This window comes from Oncorhynchus tshawytscha, linkage group LG16, assembly GCF_018296145.1.
Source record: "Oncorhynchus tshawytscha isolate Ot180627B linkage group LG16, Otsh_v2.0, whole genome shotgun sequence".
In the NCBI taxonomy this organism is placed as follows: domain Eukaryota; kingdom Metazoa; phylum Chordata; class Actinopteri; order Salmoniformes; family Salmonidae; genus Oncorhynchus; species Oncorhynchus tshawytscha.
In genome coordinates this window covers 38,461,330-38,477,778 of record NC_056444.1, presented here as the reverse complement: position 1 = coordinate 38,477,778, position 16,449 = coordinate 38,461,330, and the positions used below count along the sequence as shown (strand labels likewise).

Below are 16,449 nucleotides of genomic sequence, written 5' to 3'. Positions count from 1 at the left end.
ATGAGGTTCGGTTTAGGCATGTCCTTTAGATCAGGGTTTCCCGAACTCGGTCCTGAGCCCCAGTGCCGTGTATTCATGGATGCCATGGACCCCAGTGGAGTGTATTCATGGACGCCATGGACCCCAGTGGCGTGTATTCATGGTGCCATGGCCCCGAAAAAATGTAAAAACATCAAATAAGTTTCATAAGTTTCCTTTCATTTGCAGGAGGCTGAATTTATCTCACAGGAAAAAGCATCCGAGCAAGTGAAACAGCGCCCCTCTGTCTCTCTACATGAAGGTAGGCCATCTATCTGATGCTATTTTGTTCAACAAATTAACCAATCAGTGTTCCGCTAAACTGAGCGTGCTCAACTGTGAATGGTTCTGGCGCACCAAAACAAGTGTCAAGGGAAACCAGCTTGAATTTGGCGTCACTCCTATCAAATCCCATTGACATTTGCATGTCAACATCACACTTTCAAAATCTTTTTTATTTTTATTTATTTTTCAATTATAAAAAAATATATATTCTCCCCAATTTCATGGTGTCCAATTGGTAGTTACAGTCTTGTCTCATTGGTGCAACTCCTGTACGGACTCGGGAGAGGCGAAGGTCGAGAGCCATGAGTCCTCCGAAACACCACCCAACCAAGCCGGCACTGCTTCTTAACCCGGAAGCCAGCCATACCAATGAGTCGGAGGAAACACCATACACCTGGTGACCGTGCCAGCGTGCATGTGCCCGGCCCGCCACAGGAGTCGCTAGAGCGCGATAGGACTAGGACATCCCTGCCGGCCAAACCCTCCCCTAACCCGGACGACGCTCCTTTCAAAATCTTAGCTAGCAGTCATCATCATGAATCAAGTCGACAATCTACTGACAAATCCTTGTCATATGAAGAGAAATTATCAAGAGAAATTATAGATAAAACTTATCGGTGGTCATCGGCCATGGGACAAACATTATTACAACAAGTTGGAACTCGCAAATTCAACAATGAGGGATTTGGAAGGAATCAGTGGCTAACTGAAGGCATTGCAAAGCAATCACTAGTCTGCTATTCAGTGGAGTGGATGTGTGGTCCAAGTCTGGGTTTAAGGGTCTCTGTTCCAATCATAAAAGCATAAACATTCAACATTGGCCATGCTGTCAATCCAGCATGACTTATGATGCTTTCAAAACAACTGGAAACTTCATTGAATTCAGGACAACTGGGAACTCTGAAAAAAACGAGCTCCGACTGGGAAAATACGTTTTGAACAGTCATCCAACTCGAAATTCAAAGTCAGGAACTTTGGCCTCTTTCTAAAGCTCCAACCTGAAGATCACTAACGTCATGATTAAACCTTGTTTTTCCCAGTTGTCTTGAAAACACCATAAAATCAAGAAAATGCCAGGCTTTGATGACAACATTTTCCCACGAAGGACTGCTGCCCCACTTTCCTGTTCAAGTGAGCATAGCACAACAAGTAGAGTCCAAAAATGTATTGTATGGTGCTGCATACAGTTGAAATCGGAAGTTTACATACACCTTAGCCAAATACATTTAAACTCAGTTTTTCACCATTTCTGACATGTAATCCTAGTAAAAAGTTCCTGTTTCAGGTCAGTTAGGATCACAACTTAATTTTAAGAATGTGAAATGTCAGAATAAAAGTAGAGAAAATTATTTATTTCAGCTTTTATTTCTTTCATCACATTCCCAGTGGGTCAGAAGTTTACATACACTGAATTAGTATTTGGTAGCATTGCCTTTAAATTGTTTAACTTGGTTCAACCATTTCGGGTAGCCTTCCACAAGCTTCCCACAATACGTTGGGTGAATTTTGGCCCATTCCTCCTGACAGAGCTGGTGTAACTGAGTCAGGTCTGTAGGCCTCCTTGCTCGCACATGCTTTCTCAGTTCTGCCCACAAATTTTCTATAGGATTGAGGTCAGGGTTTTGTGATGGCCACTCCAATACCTTGACTTTGTTGTCCTTAAACCATTTTGCGAAAAGTTTGGAAGTATGCTTGGAGTCATTGTCCAATTGGAAGACCCATTTGCGACCAAGCTTTAACTTCCTGCCTGATGTCTTGAGATGTTGCTTCAATATATCCACATAATTTTCCCTGCCTATGATGCCATCTATTCTGTGAAGTGCACCAGTCCCTCCTGCAGCAAAGCACTCCCACAACACGATGCTGCCACCCCCGTGCTTCACGGTTGGGATGGTGTTCTTTGGCTTGCAAGCCTCCCCTTTTTCCTCCAAACATAATATGGTAATTATGGCCAAACAGTTCAATTTCAATTTCAACAGACCAAAGGATATTTCTCCAAAAAGTACAATCTTTGTCCCCATGTGCAGTTGCAAACCGTAGTCTGGCTTTTTTTATGGCGGTTTTGGAGTAGTGGCTTCTTCCTTGCTGAGCGGCCTTTCAGGTTATGTCGATATACTGTAGGACTCGTTTTAATGTGGATATAGATACTTTTGTACCTGTTTCCTCCAGCATCTTCACAAGGTCCTTTGCTGTTGTTCTGGGATTGATTTGCACTTTTCGCACCAAAGTACGTTCATCTCTAGGAGACAGAACGCGTCTCCTTCCTGAGCGGTATGACAGCTGTGTGGTCCCATGATATTTATACTTGCGTACTATTCTACTATTGTTTGTACAGATGAACGTTGTACCTTCAGGTGTTTGGAAATTGCTCCCAAGGATGAACCAGACTTGTGGAGGTCTCAAATTTTTTTTCTGAGGTCTTGGCTGATTTCTTTTGATTTTCCCATGATGTCAAGCAGAGGCACTGAGTTTGAAGGTAGGCCTTGAAATACATCCAGGTACACCTCCAATTGAATCAAATGATGTCAATTAGCCTATCAGAAGTTTCTAAAGCCATGACATCATTTTCTGGAATTTTCCAAGCTGTTTACAGGCACAGTCAACTTAGTGTATGTAAACTTCTGACCCACTGGAATCGTGATACAGTGAATTATAAGTGAAATAATCTGTCTGTAAACAATTGCTGGAAAACTTACTTGTGTCATGCACAAAGTAGATGTCCTAACCGACTTGCCAAAACTATAGTTTGTTAACAAGAAATTTGTGGAGTGTTTGAAAAACAAGTTTTAATGACTCCAACCTAAGTGTTTGTAAACTTCCGACTTCAACTGTAAATTATGTAATATGCCAGGAAGGTATGTATACTGTAGCTAAGAAAATAAAAGTGAATGTTGTGTAGTAAGCTGTTAGTAGCCCATGTGCCTCACCCTAATAATTTGGTCCCTTTTCCCCTCATAATTTAGCCTACTGTTCTGACCAGGTGGTGCACATGCAGCCTGGAGTCTGTTTTAGAGAAATTTCATCATTGAATATTGTAAGAACTTTCATTGTCTGCTTATGTGCACCTTTCTTTATCCTACAGTTCGGACTTGGTGTACAAAGACAATACTGTAAGAACGGCACATGTTATTAATTCTGTCACTGTGCATTTCAAAAGTGCTGAACAAATAGTTGTATTGACTACGTCCATCCTAGCTTGTTCATTAATATCTTAATCGAAATTACGGATAGCCTTTTATGCGCTCGTCCCCTTATGCCATAATTTGTACATCTCAATTGTCAGTAAAAAGCACATTTGTTTAAGCAAGTCAGCCAAATCAGCTATGTTTTTTTAAAAATGCAGTAAGTAAATGAGCCCGAATGAACTGTTTCGCTGCCAGACAAGGTTTCACTGATAGCCAGGTGTAACAGTGTTGGGACTGCTGTTGGGACTCTACTGTTGGGGCAGCTTTATGTAGGCCCTAACAGTTTGTGGGCACCGTTTGTCAACGTTATATTCCAATTAATGTATTGTTTAGTGTTGTGTTGTGTTGTGGCTTTGCTGGCATGCATGTACACAAAAATTGGTGAGTTTTCCTCTCCAAGATATACTTGCTAAAATCGCCACTTACAATAACCCAATACTTTCGTATTCCTTCATAGGCTACACTTCTAACGTGGAAACACTAAACAGTGTTGAGTAATCAACCTTCGTGCAAATTGGCAATTCTCCATTCCCAACTGTTCCCAACATTGATCCCGACCCCTTCGGTCTGATGCAGGAAGTGACAGTGGTATTCACAAACACATGTACGCAGAGCGCGTCAGTTGCAGCTCATATAGGCATACGGATGTTTTACAGTCAGAGTTCACGAGACTATCAATGTGTGTATGAGAACGGAAAAAGCGCGTAGGAGTTGTTCAGTTCAAACGCGGATGAGGTAGCCCAAGCACAAGCATAATTTCCGTACACGCACAGTTTACAACCATAGAGGGTTCACTAAAACATAGCCCAGTGGATTGGGAGTCACATAGGTCAGTAAACGAAGACACGGGCACATTTCCTCGGCTGGGGTGGAAGGTGAGAGCATTTTATCTCTTTATTGCTATCATATTTATCTCACTTTTGACATGAATGCTGTCGTGGGGTGATTATACATTTGGGTTCATTTTGTCAGCGTTAAAAATCCACCTGGCATTTCACTATTGTCAGCGTCGAGAGCCTACTGAGTTGCGCGTAATGCGTTTCAATGTCGCAACCTGGAGAGCGGCGGTCACGACTATAAATGTCGTATGAGTTATTGCCATTCATTCGCAATCTGTGTCAACTTAGTTCAATGTATTAACAGTTCCTATTGTATTTGTTTATTTGTCAGTGCAGCATTGGCAGCAGAAGAGAATGCAATACTACAATGACATGCATTTGATAGAACATTTCAAGGAGGTAGTGGTGAAAACGTATTATTATCATATCTAGAATGACAGGCAGAACGAATGAGAAACGTAATCGTCAATACTTAACAAATGCCATTATAATCCACTAAAGGCTATTAGTAAATATTAAGCATAAAGTATTTTACTATATGCAATGATGTATAGGTGATGCTTTCCTCGTCAATAGAGCACAGTAACGGGTAATTCTGTCATTCAATTACCACCTCAACTTACATATAACCCAAGCTCTGTTGGTTTTAAGTGATCTTGAACTTTCTGGAACTTACTAGAACTGAAGAGTAGTGATATTTATATTGCTCCCCCTAGTGAAGGTATCCTCACAGGTGCTGTTCTAGAGAATTTCTCATTTTCAATTTCTGTTAGATAGGATTTGCCAACACTGCAAACTAACAGTTTGAGGCAAGGCTTATAGCAGATCTTCCCAGAATGTATAGGTTTTTAATGTCTGTTTTACTCAGACTGGGAAGCTCACAGAGGGCATTTTTACTTTCTAACAGTAGTGATAAGTTACTTTGATTAAGTGATAAAACAGTCATTCATTTACAGTCTACTCTGTGATTTTTTGAGTTCTCTGTTAACATGTCGTCTGGTTGTTAACTTTTGGGCACTTAGTTTTACTTTTGGTCACATAACACTTTCAAAATGTCACATACCTCACCTAAACACTCTCATAAGCAATACTTCTAAGAGTAAACTCCCTGAAAGAGAGCACGGCTAAGCTTAAAACGTTAAAATACGGCTTTAAAGGGATAATCTGGTATTCAAACAACAACAAAGTCGGCACCCCGACGCTTTTTTGTCGAGGGGATGACGCTGGAGAAATGTAACCGCTCTCAAATGTATAGACAAAGCTATGAAGGCCCAGTCCTGGCAATTCTGCCGCCCTAGGCAAGGCACAAAAAAAGGAACGCTGCAAAACTAGAATAGTGTAGTTTACACTGTCATTCCGCAATGACATTTGTAGGGCTACTGTTTATTCATGCCACATTGGTTTGGAATGTTTTTTTTTCTCTTCCGAACCCTGGTTCGATTTCCCCCTTAGTTCGTTTGGACTGGTGTGAACACTATCCACACTCACCAAACACAGGAAAAGAACCAGAGGCATGCAGTATTATTGGTTGTTTGACTGCGAGCATTTGATGAAATGCACGCAGCACTATAACTTTATCTCTGAAGCGTTGAGTGAGTAACAGCGTATTTATGAGCACATCCAATGCAGATTAGGGTAGACGGGGGCAATACTGGGGTTATGCAGAATATAGCCTATTCACGTTGCAGTTAGTGGCTAGTACGTTGTTTCCTTCTGCATGTTGTAAGACCAAAGCGAAAGTAATATGAAGTTTGGGACAAGTTATGCATCTTGATCATCATAGATGGCTTTGATGTGAGCATGTTTCTATAATAAACACATTACTTGAATGAACACGTTGTTTTGTTTAGGCATTTTAGTTAATTTGACATTTGGCAATATGAAACCAAACTGACCAAATGGGGGGGATAATACAATTTAACAAATAATCCATCTCTGATTCGAACTAAAACTCAGAACTATGTGCGACAACGCAGTTGCATTGGCTTTAATAGTCCTGATTCCTGTGACTAATAATTTAGTCAATTTAAACTCAATGTCAGCTACCCAACTTGCTCAGGAGTTATCCCGAGCCTATTAGCAATGAGAATCCATGTGTTTACACAGCGGGAAATGAAGATGCAGCTCGTCAAAAAATGAAGATGCAGCTCGTCAAAAAATTGAGGCATACAAACTTGTAATCACTGATTATCATAACAATTTAGTCCACGGGGTGAAACTCAAGGACCGCAGTTGTGAGTAGCCTGGTTTTCCATTCCTTATTGTCCATTTTACTTTCACCTGTTTTTAGGATATGGTCATGTCATATTCACATCAAAGCACTTTTTGTTGTTGTTGACTGAGGGCCAGGTTAAGGTAAATTCACACACTGTGGTGATAGAGGATACAGAGCCTAGCTCAGTGTTTCAATGTCGTTTTTTTTTCACCAAAGAGGCGGCTCCTTGTTATACGCGCCGGTATTCGGCATATCGTTCCTTCCACAGACGTTGGGGCAGTGTTGTCGCTTAGTTCCTTGATTCCGATCTATAGGCTATTCATCAAAGTAGCCTATTTTGCATTGATAACCAAATATAATCTCAGCGACTGTTCAAACAGTAAACCAAACAACAAGAATCCACCCCAAAGGGTATTTTGTTTAGAAGTAATAACTAGTGGTTCCAGGCTATTGTGAAACGGGAGAACCTTCTCTAGCCAATGTGCTTTTTTTTCTCTCTGTGACCAAAACATGACGTTCTATTTTTAGCTGATATGGAAATTAATACACAAGCAGCACATCAAACTTGAGTAATGTTTTAGGTTACACCGGCAAGTATAAGAATATTTGCCAGTGCATATTTTTTAAAATTATAAATCTGATTATTTCACATGGAGATGTGGTAAGCTAAAAAGGCTTTTTATCCAGGCTAAAGCCAGCTAGCCAGGCTACCAGCTAGCTACTACCAGAGAGGAAGAGGCAAAGGGATAACTGGGCCCAAAATCTGTATTCTCTAGCAGGTGTTTTTTAATTTTTTTTTTTTTTAAATTGCTCACCAAGCTAGGAGTTTTTTTTGTGAGTTGGACCGGCAAGGATATCATGTTACCAAAAGGTAACACACAACGGAGTGAATCTTTTAGTAACCTTTACGCTATTTGAGCCGAGAAACTTGCATGATGTAAAAAGTTCCAGTCTCATGACATTGTCATAAATTTGATCTCTAGCCTGTAGGCTACAGAAAATGCCAGTCTTTCTAACATAGGCTATATGATTTATGTTAGATACTTTTTGGACGTAATGTTGGTGTAGCGCCGCAGCGTTGTCTCTCCAACAGTACCCTGGAGAGGTGCGCTGGGCATCAACAAGCTAAATATTTAGCGCCCCTGACTTTGGCAAGGTGGGCACTGCTTATCAGGGGGCGGTATCAGCATCATGCCACTGGATGAGATAAATTGTTTTTGGGAAGAATAATGTGATGTGTTGTTGGATGTGCGTCTTCGTCAATTTAGCTCGGAAAATGCCATACTCGTCAATCTGATGCCCTATGCGGCCGCCTAATCCTGCCCAATGGGCGGTCAGGCTCTGGAACCATCCATGAGATCAAAATGACAATTTTAACTTTTCTTTTAACCATCTAGTGTTTAATAACAATGGAGTAAAACAAGTTTTATATTTTGCATTCTGAAGGGGTAAGACAGTTGAACTAAGCTCATAAGGCAATTATAAGTTAAATTCTTCAAGAATCAAGTCCAGATATGGATGCAACAACCCCAAACACCTCTTTTTAAAAGGGAACCAGTGACAGGAGAGGGCCACCACCTCTGACCAGCACAGGACAGGAGTCCATGAGGATGCCTGAATTCTAGTGGGCTCACAATGACTCACAATTTAAAACACTATGTTTTGTTCCCTATGTCACAGAAACCACATTCTCACTAGAGGCCAGTTATACAAATCAGGTATCTTACATGCAGCCTACATACAGAAGTTATGCATGAATGAACTAAAATGTCTGATGTGTAGTTATTTGCATCCCCCACACTGCTAGACCCGACACGTACCATCCCAGACTAATGTGAATCGAAAACAAATTCGCTAGGCTTATTTCACCTGCATTTTACACAGAGGTAGGCAAATACTTTTTTAGGAAGAGCTAATGATAGTACTCCTCCCTAATTCTGTTGGCTAGGCTTACTTCGCTCTGTTCCCTCTAAATCTGTTTTCAATAGCTGGCAAAGATGTGAGTCATATTTTAGAACCTGCCCCGAGCAATGGGAACTGTTCCAGTAGCCTACTTCTACTACCTCTCGTTTACCAAGGCATTACTGATGAGGTTTGACTTCTTCATACTGACCCTGTACACGCTCGGGTTGTATAACCGATGTACAACGCATTTTACATCACAATGGTTATGATACAACTGATATTCTTGTGACAAACTCTGTTCGATCACTGCTTTGTCAAGTGTGTTGTAACAAAGGGTTGCACATTTTGGGGAATATTCAGAGGTGGAAACTTCCCGTGGAAATATACGGGAATATAGGGGAATTATTGGAAATATATGCATATTAATACCATTTAAATGTAGATGTTTTTTGCATTGGATAAATTTACCATATTATATGGAGACAAACATAAACCTTTTACCTTATCATAAGTAGACATAATTGCAAATTATTAAATCCTTCCAAATGAAAAAAACGTAATAATTTAGTTATGAATTGAACTTTAATTAAATGAGTTGACTCTTCACATGGGATGATTTCACTGAACAACAAAAGAAAGGGACTAATGAATGATCCCCAATGATCCATCGCTTCTCCAAAAACATACATCTGTAAAATGATACTAAAGAAACTAAAAGCTTTGGCTGTCTTCCTCTCAGGCTTCCGTGTCTTCTCCCTGGACCTCCTCAATGTCCACCTTTTGAACATCAGACTCTGAGGCCTCATCACTGTCATTTTCCAACCTGGTTGAGGATGGCTTGTTGTCAGGCTCAAAAAGTCTAAAATGTTCCCGGATGGCCTCCAATTTTTCAACCCTTGTATTGGTCAGCCTGTTGCGTGCTTTGGTGTGTGTGTTCCCAAACAAGAACCAGTTGCGCTCTGAGGCGGCTGATGTTGGTGGGATTTGCAGGATGATGGAGGACACAGGGGAAACAGCCTCAGATCCACAAAGTCCCCTCCACCAGGTGGCTGATGAGATATGTTGGCATGACTGCCATATTGCATCTCCATCCCAAAGCCCTTGCTTGGAAGTGTACTTCGCCAGACTGCCAAGAACCTTGAGACACCACCACCTTGAATGATAGGATATGAAAAGCCAATTGACATTTACTCCTGAGGTACTGACCTGTTGCACCCTCTACGACCACTGTGATTTATTATTAATTATTAATTTATGTATGAACATCTTGGCCATGTTCTGTTATAATCTCTACCCAGCACAGCCAGAAGTGGACTGGCCACCCCTCATAGCCTGGTTCCTCTCTAGGTTTCTTCCTAGGTTCTGGCCTTTCTATGGAGTTTTTCCTAGCCACTGTGCTTCTACACATGCATTGCTTGCTGTTTGGGGTTTTAGGCTGGGTTTCTGTACAGCACTTTGTGACATCAGCTGATGTAAGAAGGGCTTTGTAAATAGATTTGATTGATGACACCATAGGCCTTGTTCATCTCTGCACCAGACAGGATGCTCTTGCCAGCATACTTGGGGTCCAACATGTAACGTAAACTCACTCCATTCCATACAAATGTGCGCAACAGCGCAAACGAGGCTGCAAAGAAAACTAATGGGACTGTAGCGACTGTGTTGACTTCACCATCTGGGGTGGGAACTACGTTTCTATTCAAGCGTTGATCGACATGGCAATGGCTCTATAGTATTGGAGAAAAGTTGAAAAAACGGACCCTCCGTTACATCATGACGTGCCATGCAGTAACGTACAGCGTGCATAAAGCAACGATTTCTGTCTTACAATCTCTCTCCACCAGGTGTAGCACTTCTCTCATCGTTTAAAAACAAGAAATAGACAGTGACGGGGGTAAGGGGGGGATACCTAGTCGTTTTTTGTGTCATCACAGCATGCGATCATGACTCTCAAAGCCGCTATTTACTTCTAAGATCACTTTAGCACCGCCCTAAAAACCCGATTCAAATTCGACACAAACCTTCAAATAGGTATGTAATGACACATTATATAAACTCTTTATTGTGTTTAATTTACATTTTAGAGGCGATAAGGTGATAAGTTGGAGAGATCGAGTGAAAAAAAGCAGTTTTCCCACACGACATCTGTCCTCACTACCACGCATTAGTTTCGCTTCCCCACCCGCCATTTTTAAAAGACCCGATAGAGCTCATTGCCTTCTTGAATAATGCAGAGATGGGCATCATGAAGGTCTCATAATGGAATTTGTTGGAAAGGGGAGAAATTGTGCTTTACAATGGTATTGACATTACAGTTGATCTGGAAGTATTACGTTTTTTGGGCACTAAAATAAAGTCAATTATACGGACCAAGGCAATGTACAAAAGTGAGTGAGTTTACGTTACATTGCGGCGTGGGCTTCAGGCAGAAGTCTTCATGCTTTTTAATGTATTTCAGAACTGCAGTTTCCTCTGCTTGGAGCAAAACAGTGAAGTGGGCAGAGCAGTATAGATTTCTTCTCTTACATCTGCAAGCTGAGTCTGAACATCAGACAGGATGGCATTGTCTCCCTCAATTTGTGCAATGGCTACTGCTATAGGTTTCAGGAGTTTCAGGCTGCTTACCACTCTCTTCCAAAATACATCATCCAGGAGGGTCCTCTTGATGGGGCTGTCCATATCGGCAGACTGTGATATTGCCATTTCTTGGAAAGACTCCCTCCCCTCCAGGAGACTGTCAAACATGATGACAACAACACCCCAACGGGTGTTGCTGGGGTGCTTCAATGTGGTGCTCTTATTCTTCTCACTTTGCTTAGTGAGGTAGATTGTTGCTATAACTTGATGACCCATCACATGCCTAACCATTTCCTTGGCTCTCTTGTAGAGCTTATCAATTGTTTTCAATGCCTTGATGTCCTTGAGGAGCAGATTCAATGCATGAGCAGCACAGCCAATGGGTGTGATGTGAGGGTAGGACTCCTCCCACTTTAGACCAAGCCACCTTCATGTTTCCAGCATTGTCTGTCACCAGTGCAAATACCTTCTAGTCATTTAGGCAGGTTGCCATAGTGTTCTTGGGCACAGAGACTATAGTGGTCTGCTTGAAACATGTTGGTATTACAGACTCAATCAGGGACATGTTGAAAATGTCAGTGAAGACACCTGCCAGTTGGTCAGCACATGCCCGGAGCACACGTCCTGGTAATCCGTCTGGCCCCGTGGCCTTGTGAATGTTGACCTGTTTTAAGGTCTTACTCACGTCGGCTACATAGAGCGTGAAACACAGTCGCCCGGAACAGCTGATGCTCTAATGCATGCCTCAGTGTTTCTTCCCTCGAAGCGAGCATAGAAGTTATTTAGCTCGTCAGGTAGGCTCGTGTACTTGGGCAGCTCACGGCTATGCTTCCCTTTGTAGTCTGTAATAGTTTGCAAGCACTGCCACATAAGACGAGCGTCGGAGCCGGTGTCTTACGATTCAGTCTTATCCCTGTATCGGTGCTTTGCCTGTTTGATGGTTCGTCGGAGGGCATAGCAGGATTTCTTATAAGCTTCCGGGTTAGAGTCCCGCACCTTGAAAGCGGCAGCTCTACCCTTTAGCTCAGTGCGAATGTTGCCTGTAATCCATGGCTTCTGGTTGGAGTATCAATGTGGGGACGATGTCCTCGATGCACTTATTGATAAAGCCAGTGACCTATGTGGTGTACTCCTCATTGTAATCGGAAGAATCCCGGAACATGTTCCAGTCTGTGATAGCACACAGTCATGTAGTTTGGCATCTGCTTCATCTGACCACTTTTTCTATAGACCAAGTTACTAGTGCTCCCTGCTTTAATTTTTGCTTGTAACCAGGAATCAGGAGTATATAATTGTGGTCAGATTTACCAAATGGAGGGCGAGGGAGAGCTTTGCACACGTCTCTGTGTGTGGAGTACAGGTGATCTAGAATTTATTTCCCTCTGGTTGCGCATTTCACATGTTGATAGGAATTAGGTAGAACTGATGTAAGTTTCCCTGCATTAAAGTCTCCTGCCACTAGGAGCGCAGCCTCTGGGAGAGCGGATTCCTGTTTGCTTATTTCCTTATACAGCTGACTGAGTGCGGTTTTAGCGACAGCTTTCGTCTGTGGGGGTAAATAACCAGCCACGAAAAGTATAGATGAGAACTCTCTTGGCCAAAAGTGTGGTCTACAGTTTATCATAAGATACTCTACTTAAGGCGAGCAAAATCTAGAGACTTCCTTAGTTTTTGTGCATCCGCTGTTGTTTACAAATATGCACAGACCTCCCCCCCTCGTCTTAGCGGAGTGTGCTGTTCTATCTAGCCGGTGCAGCGTATATCCTGCTAGCTGAATATCCATGTCATCATTCAGCCACGATTTAGTGAAACATAAGATGTTACAGTTTTTCATGTCCCGTTGGTATGATATTCGTGATCGTACCTCGTCTAGTTTGTCCAATGATTGTACATTGGCGAGTAATCTTGACTAACGGCAGCTTTCCCACTCGCCTTTTCCAGATCCTTACGAGGCACCGTGCTCTGTGTCTTCTGTACCTGCGTTTCATTCTCTTGCTGATAACGGGGATGTCTGCCTTGTCGGGTGTTCTCAGTATATCCTGTGCATCCTGCTTGTTGAATGAAAAATCTTAGTCTAGTAGTGGTGTGGGCTCAATAGCATCTCATTAGTGCAAGATCTTGAGAATCAGCTGTACATGTGATGGAAGAATGTGTTGTGCATGCAGAGGGTTGCAATTCCATTGAAATAAGGATCATTTAACCAAAATATGCCACAAGACCCAGAATTGCCTTATGTGTATCCCACAAAAAAGGTTCAGTGTTATAAGCAAAATATATATATATGCCAAAATTCCCAGGCTTAACTTCCCATGGAAAATTTCTGGAAATTTCCTGGAAAGTTTCCGACCCTTTGCAACCGTAGTTGTATAAATAGGGTATGTATAGTGATATTGATACTAGTATGGGCTTTAGATAGTAATCTGTAGTTGATCCAGTCAAATAGATTTTATGAGCGTGTGGACACACGCCTTTTTTTGACATGCTGGCCCCATGGTGTCCATCCAAACTCAAACAATTAGTTCTCATTTTACCACATTTTAATTTAGAAATCAAATCAAACCTTCTGGGAAGATTGAATATCTTGGCACCCTTGTGTACTCACTGAATCCACATGAAAGATATTTTTAGTTGCTTTCATCATATATCGTCTTCATAAGCTTCCACCTTGAAGTGTAATTTGGCACAGCAGTACTAAAAAATAACTGAGAAATGGTTTTAATCTCGGAAACCCAGAATCAAATCTTGCAAGAGCGCTCTATTTAGGTTCTGGGGGGAGAGGTTTAGATGTTAGACTAGTGCGAGTGGTGGAACCAGGATGGAAATTCTTTGTTAGTTCCCACCTAGCTCTGCTCTGTTTGGATTCATTCTGCTCATCCTATTTACACACTGTATAAACTGTACAGAATATAAGCTTTTTTTTACACTGATATCATGTATGGTCAGTCCTTGCATCGATAGCTCTATCTATGAATTTGAGTGGTTACATTTCTCCAGCCCCATCTGTCTGGGCATTCATAACATATAGGCATTCATAACCTATAGGCATTCATAACATAAAGGTCATTAACAGGTTGTTACACTCACTTGTTGTATTGGGATTTTACTGCAACAGTGTTGTGCTGCCGTTCTGCAGCTCGCTGGTCACCATAGCATCTCCCACCTGTAGCACACGCTCCAGCAGGTATATCTCTCTAGTCACCCCCAAAACCAATTCTTTCTTTGGCCGCCTCTCCTTCCAGTTCTCTGCTGCCAATGACTGGAACGAACTACAAAAATCTCTGAAACTGGAAACACTTATCTCCCTCACTAGCTTTAAGCACCAACTGTCAGAGCAGCTCACAGATGACTGCACCTGTACATAGCCCACCTATAATTTAGCCCAAACAACTACCTCTTTCCCAACTGTATTTCATTTTAATTAATTAATTTATTTTGCTCCTTTGCACCCCATTATTTTTATTTCTACTTTGCACATTCTTCCATTGCAAAACTACCATTCCAGTGTTTTACTTGCTATATTGTATTTACTTTGCCACCATGGCCTTTTTTACCTTTACCTCCCTTCTCACCTCATTTGCTCACATTGTATATAGACTTGTTTATACTGTATTATTAACTGTATGTTTGTTTTACTCCATGTGTAACTCTGTGTCGTTGTATCTGTCGAACTGCTTTGCTTTATCTTGGCCAGGTCGCAATTGTAAATGAGAACTTGTTCTCAACTTGCCTACCTGGTTAAATAAAGGTAAAATAAAATAAAAATAAATAAATATATGGATCAAATATATTTGTCAATTGATAGTAGATGGATGTAATGTAGGATCTGACCTAAACTCGGCAACCAAGAACCAAATCTTGCGTGAGCGCTTGTGCCTCCCTTTCCGCAGATCAAAAGATACCAGGTGTAGGTGCACCCCTGTGAAATAGGAGTGTGGGATTGATGGACCCACATTCATTGCTCAGACACACGCATGCAAGCACAGAGAGTAGTCTGATCCTTTGGCTAGCATTACAAATCTGCCTGAGGGGCATGATGGGGGATGAGGGAGCCTTGGTTCAAGACATTGAGATGATTGTGGAGAAAATGAAAGAGCCAAACAATCATGCATGGATCAGTGTCCATGCCCCGTTTTCTTAAAGTGTCTCAGAGTAGGAGTGCTAATCTACGATCAGGTCGTCCCTGTCCATGCAATCTGATTTGATCATGACCTAAAAGGCAACACTGATCCTATATCCGCATTCCCATGATAAAACACTTCATGAACAAGGGCTCTGCTCTCAGCTGTGAATGTGTGCCTTGAGCACGACTGTCTTATTCACGATCTAGTTCTATTGGAAGGGAGCGAGGGAGCGGGACAGAAAGACAAGAGAGATTCATTATATTTCTATCACTGTTTATCAACGCTTGCTCAAACGGTCTGCTTTTTAATTCCTGGAACATTCTTGACCTTTTCACTGTCCACAACTAATTCCCAATCGAAACCCCAGTGGTGTGTGAGCCTTCATCTGAGAGAGGAACCGTCATCTGTCTGTTGCCATGTCTCTCTCTCACTCACTCTCACGCCAGAACAGAAAAGGGCACAGAGGCTATTAATAGCAAACAAACAGGATACAACTGGACTACTAGAGGAACTGGTAACTGATCGCTCTACAAAGTTGATTTCATTGTTTATCAGTTTGTTTATGTAGTTAAGAAGGCATTATTTGACAAATATAATTCATTTATCAGTTTGTTTTAAATCTGGGCTTGGGCCCATGTGTGATTGACGTTTAGTAATAAATATAGTTGACATGGCTAAATTAGCTTTGAACATGTATAGGACTTTCGTTGGTCGCTTTTTGTCCGTCTATCTTTGGACAACATGGGCTGCACAACGGTTTCAGGTTTAGTTGAGGACGAGGGCTGATTTGACCCATCGTTAGTGGAGTGGAATCATGAGCTGTGTTTGAAAACTCATACTATCCGCACTAACCATACTTTTTGTGACGTGAATTGAGTATGGACATAGTTAGTATGCCAGAAGTTCCCAGATGTTGTACTAAATTCACCAAAATACAAAGTATACAAGCAGTGGACACTATCGCTGTAGTTTTAGGGCCCATAATGCAATTCTTCAGAAAATGGGCATGGTTTCACAACGTTTTCTTATTTGAAGAAAATGACGGAAAATATGCATCTGAAGTCCGACGAAAGCAGATAAAATTCATTGTTTTAACTAATTATGACATGTTAAGAATATGTTGAGCAATGTAATGACTTTTCAAATAAGTTACACGTTATGTTGGCTGACAATTTTTTTTTACCTATGCTATCCTTACGAACCGCATAGCATTAAAGCAGTATGTAATAGAGGTTGACCGATTATGATTTTTCAAAAAGCCGATACTGATTAATCGGCCGATTTGTTTTACTTGTAATAATGAC

The 16,449-nt window shown here is 41.6% G+C and overlaps 1 protein-coding gene across 11 annotated transcripts in view; it reads left to right on the top strand.

The window, feature by feature from the left end:
• Nucleotides 1–226: 226 nt before the first annotated feature.
• Nucleotides 227–16,449, top strand: part of LOC112215628 (dnaJ homolog subfamily B member 6) — a 64,994-nt gene continuing 48,771 nt past the window's right edge. For 3 of the 11 annotated variants that reach the window (XM_024374815.2, XM_024374814.2, XM_042299146.1), the window contains exon 1: nt 4,118–4,363. The gene's annotated coding sequence lies outside the window, so the exon portion shown is untranslated. Of the gene's footprint in view, nt 281–4,114; nt 4,364–6,536; nt 6,562–15,322; nt 15,660–16,449 lie in introns of those variants that run through there. The other 8 variants (XM_024374812.2, XM_024374811.2, XM_042299144.1 and 5 more) reach the window with 7 other exon arrangements.